The following is a 5,201-nucleotide window of genomic DNA, read 5'->3' as shown; positions in this document are numbered from 1 at the left end:
TTTACATGTCACAAAACTTAGGGCTATTTACATTCTAAATAATATAAAATAAAATTCTTAAATCTTAAATTGGAGTACTAGAAGATAGATTAAGGGAGGTGAAGAGGATGATGTTCAAAAGCACAAGTGAAAGAATTGGGAATTAAGAAAACCAGCAACAAAGGAAAAGCAGGAAAGACCAGTAAATCAGAGGAAGAAAGAGGGAGCCAGTACTGATAATGAATTCTTCATTTTAAAAGAAAAAAAGGACAGATGATTTGTTATTTTATTTTTTGCCAGCAGGTGGCAGCTCCTGCTAAATATATAATGGGAATGTTTCTGAATTATTTCTATACTGTCTCCAAGTTAGGCTCTCACTTTAAAAGGGGGTGGGGGGGTTGCCAAAATTGTATGTCAGTCACTTCTCATATAATACTAAAAGTAATAATTTTTCAAAATAGCTCAATATAAAACAAATACCTTCCAGGGTATATTAGAAACAAAATAACATATGTACATTTCTTCTAATGTAACAATTCTCAGTTATTTCTTAAACCTTCTGGGATTATGTCCTCTTTTGTTGTTTTTGTAAATTTTGAATTGTCAGAGCTCACTGTTTTATTCTAGCTCAGATCATGAAATGCCAGGATTGGGTGGTTAGGACATAACAGTATACTAATTACAATAAAAAATGGTATATATACACAAAGATCACTGTTTATTTTGTCAAGGATACACACATTTCTAAATAAATATCAGGAGACTGTATTGGAAGGGCATATATTGTACACGCTAATACTTGTGTCTTTGGAGGAGAGGGAATAGGACTGAGGCTAGAAAATGAAAGGGGAAAATTAAATACATTCAGATTTATCCCTAAGTATTTCATGGTTTTGTTGCTTTGATAAATGGCATGTTTTTTATTTCAATTTCCAATTGTTTGCTTTTAATATATAAGAAATGTAGTTTATTTTTATATATTGATCTTATATCCTGCAATTTTGCTAAATTCGCTTATTGGCGTTACTACGTTTTTTTGGTTTTTGTTTTTGTTTTTGTGTTTTGTGTGTAAATTCATTGGGATTTTCTAGGTTAAGTGATCGTGTCATTTATGAGTAAAGACAAAGAATGTCTGTTGACAGTCTGCATTACTATTATTTCTTTTTCTTGACTTATTTCACTGTCTAGAACTTGCTAGTTAATAGAAATGGATTAGAGCGGATATCCTTGCCTGGTTCTTGATCTTAGCAAGAAACTACTTACTCTTTCATCATTAGATATGATAATAGCTTTAGGTATTTAATAGACTCTACTTTTCAGGTTAAAGTTCCCTTGCATTCCTAGTTTGCTGGAAATTTTTATCATTTATGGATGTTTAAATGTCATTTTTTCTGCATCTGGTGAAAAGATCATATGTATTTTCCTTTTTAGTCTATTGATATGGTGAGTTACACTGATTAATTATTGAGCCTGAACCAAGCCTACATTCCTGGGATAATCCAACTAGGTTATAATGTATTATCCTTTGTTTATATTACTAAATTTGATTGCCTAATATTTTGCTGAAGATATTTACATCTATGTTTACATGATATTTTGGTCTTGTCTTTTCTTGAAATGCTTTGTCTAGTATTGGAATCACAATAATGCTGGTCTCATAAAATGAGTTGGGAAGTGTTGTTTTCTATTTTTCATAAGCATTCAAATAGAATTGGTATATATCTTCCTGAAATGTTTGGTTGAATTCACAAGTGAAGCCATCTAAGCCTGGAGTTTTCCTTGTGGGAAGAAAGTTTTTAGCTACTAATTCAGTTTCTTTAATAGATGCAGGATTACTTGATCTATCTCTCCTGGAGTGAACTTTGGTAGTTTGGGTATTTCAAGGAATATTTCCATTCACTCAAATTATCAAATTGGCATAAAGTTGTTCACACATTAGCTTGTTTTCCTTTTAAGGTTTGTGAGGTCTGTAGTGATAGTGTTTATTTCACTTAAAATGTTTGTAATTTGTGTTCTCTATTTTTTTTTTATCATGCTAGCTAGTAGCTTAACAATTTTATTTATCTTTTCAAGGAAACAGCTTTTAATTTTTTTTTATGGTGCCAATTTTAAATACAGTTTTATTTAAGACATTGCATTTTCCACTTAACAATACAGTGCTTATAAAGTGCAATGTTGTATTTCCTTTCCTTGTGCACATATTCCATATTCAAGTATCAAGTATATTATTATCAAGTATCAAGTATATTAACTATAGCAGCTCAACTTCACTGCCATGGAATTTGCTACAAATTTGGGTCCTTCAAATGTTTTGTGTGGAACAATGCTAGACCTGTTCTCAGGTTGGCTTAATCAACCTCTTCAATGGTGGGCCCAGAGGAGACACCACCAGAGTGGGGAGCTCCACCACCAGGGAAGCCTCCAGGCATTCCTCCAGGCATGCCTTCTGCACTCTGGTACAGCTTCGTGATGATGGAATTGCAGACCTTCTCCAGCTCTTTCTGCTGATGTTCAAATTCTTCTTTTTCTACAGTCTGGTTCTTATCCAGTCAGTTGATGATCTCATTACACTTGTCCAGAATCTTCTGTTTGTCCTCATCGTTGATTTTACCCTGAAGCTTTTCATCTTCGACAGTTGCTTTCATGTTGAATGCATAAGATTCAGGGGAATTCTTGGAGGACACCTCGTCTCGCTGCTTCTCATCTTCAGCTTTGTACTTCTCAGCTTCCTGGACCATGCGCTCAATGTCTTCCTCGCTCAAGTGACATTTGTCGTTTGTGATGGTGATCTTTTTCTCTTTTCCTGTGCTCTTATCCACAGCAGAGACATTGAGAATGCCATTAGCATCAATATCAAAGGTGACCTCTATCTGAGGAACACCATGGGGGGCAGGAGGTATGCCTGTGAGTTCAAACTTCCCCAGTAGGTTGTTATCCTTGGTCATGGCACGCTCACCTTCATGAACCTGAATGAGCACACCAGGCTGGTTGTCAGAGTAGGTAGTGAAGGTTTGGGTCTGTTTGGTAGGAATGGTAGTATTGAGCTTGATGAGAACAGTCATGACTCCACCAGCAGTTTCAATGCCAAGAGAAAGGGGAGTGACATCCAACAGCAGCAAATCTTGAACATTTTCAGATTTGTCTCCAGAAAGGATGGCTGCCTGCACAGCTGCACCATAAGCGACAGCCTCAGCAGGGTTGATGCTCTTATTCAGTTAGTTCCCATTGAAAAAGTCTTGTAGAAGTGTCTGAATCTTGGGGATACATGTAGAGCCACCCACCAAGACAATATCGTGGATCTGAGACTTGTCTAGCTTGGCTTTCTCTACAGGGTCCAGGGTGCCACAGAACAGGTCAGCGTTTAATTCTTCAAACCAGGCATGAGTAATAGAGGTATAGAAGTCGATTCCTTCGTATAGAGAATCAATCTCAATACTGGCCTGGGTGCTGGAAGAAAATGTACGCTTGGCGCACTCGTAAGCGGTACGGAGGCGATGGACCGCCCTCTTATTCTCGCTGATGTCCTTCTTGTGTTTGCGCTTGAACTCCGCAATAAAATGGTTTACCATTCGGTTGTCAAAGTCTTCTCCACCTAAGTGGGTGTCTCCAGCAGATTTGACCTCCAAGATACCGTCTTCAATAGTGAGGATTGACACATCAGAAGTGCCACCTCCCAAGTCAAAGATCAGCACATTCCTTTTGGCTCCAACCTTTTTGTCTAAGCCCTAAGCGATAGCAGCAGCAGTTGGCTCATTGATGATTCATTCGAAGTACATTAAGACCAGCAATAGTTCCATCATCTTTGGTAGCCTGATGCTGAGAATCATTAAAATAGGCAGGTACTGTGACTACAGCATTGGTAACAGGCTTCCCAAGGTAAGCCTCTGCAATTTCCTTCATCTTTGTCAAAACCATAGAAGATACCTCCTCTGGATAGAAACTTTTGGTCTCTCCCTTGTATTCTACTTGGATCTTGGGCCTGCCAGCATCATTCACCACCATGAAGGGCCAATGCTTCATATCAGATTGGACAACAGCATCGTTGAATCTACGTCCAATCAGGTGTTTGGCATCAAAAACTGTGTTGGTGGGGTTCATTGCAACTTGATTCTTTGCAGCATCACCGATCAATTGTTCGGTGTCAGTAAAGGCGACATAACTTGGGGTGTTTTGGTTTCCCTGATCGTTGGCAATTATTTCCACTTTCCTGTGCTAGAAAACACCCACACAGGAGTAGGTGGTGCCAAGATCAATGCCAACTGCAGGTCTCTTAGACATAGTTGCTTCAGTATGGGCCCGGCCCCACTTGCTAAAGAAACAGCTACCTGGAGAGCTAACGCCGCGTTGAATGAGCAACAGCTTTTAATTTTATTGACTTTCTTTATATCTCTCTGTTTCCTATTTCACCAATTTCTGTTCTTTTCATTATTTCCTTCCTTAAGCTTACTTTGCTCTTATTTTCTAGTTTCTTACAGTAAAAACTGAGGTCGTTATTTGTGAATTTTCTTCTTTTTTGATACAGACATTTAATGCTATACATTTTTCTCTTAACAACTGCTTTAGATGTCCCAAATTTTATATGTTGTGCTTTTACCTTTATTCAATTCAAAATACTCCACAATTTCCTTTATAATTTCCTTTAGAAATTTAGAATTGGGTTGTTTCATTTCCCAATATTGCGGGATCTTTCTAGACACTTTTCTGTTACTGATTTCCAGTTTCTTTTTTTTAAATAAAACATTCACTCTTTTTGTGTGCATGACATGTGTTCATGAAAAAATATGTACAAGCAAACAGAAAAAAGCTCATGCCACAGAGAAATAAGCAGTTAACTTTTTGATATATGTATGTATGTATGTATACGCACACACACATATTTAATCCTACATATGTGACCTGATACTAAATATACTGCTTTGTAATCACTTATGTTTTACTTTACAATATAGAATGAATATATTTTCATGCAGATGTGTCAAACTTTCCAATTGGAAAACAGACCTGGAGAATGAGTCGAAAATACAAAATACGGTGAGATGCTGGTAACAAGGAAACTACCTAAAACAAAATTCCACCAGATGATTAAAGGTAAAACGAAGGTCAAAGATACATCAGAAAACACTAACAGAAAGAAAACAGGGGACAGATTTTAATATCAGACAAAAAAAGGAATTCAAGGCCTAAAGCACACACACAAGGTAAGGATGCCTGCATGAATGTTT

At 37.0% G+C, this 5,201-nt stretch overlaps 1 pseudogene; it reads right to left on the bottom strand.

Moving 5' to 3' along the window:
- Positions 1-2,223: 2,223 nt before the first annotated feature.
- Positions 2,224-4,314, bottom strand: LOC125164139 (heat shock cognate 71 kDa protein-like; annotated as a pseudogene).
- Positions 4,315-5,201: the final 887 nt, after the last annotated feature.

This window comes from Prionailurus viverrinus, chromosome B1 (assembly GCF_022837055.1).
Source record: "Prionailurus viverrinus isolate Anna chromosome B1, UM_Priviv_1.0, whole genome shotgun sequence".
NCBI classification, from domain to species: domain Eukaryota; kingdom Metazoa; phylum Chordata; class Mammalia; order Carnivora; family Felidae; genus Prionailurus; species Prionailurus viverrinus.
The sequence above is the reverse complement of the archived record's forward strand: the minus strand, read 5'-3'. Positions and strand labels throughout refer to the sequence as shown.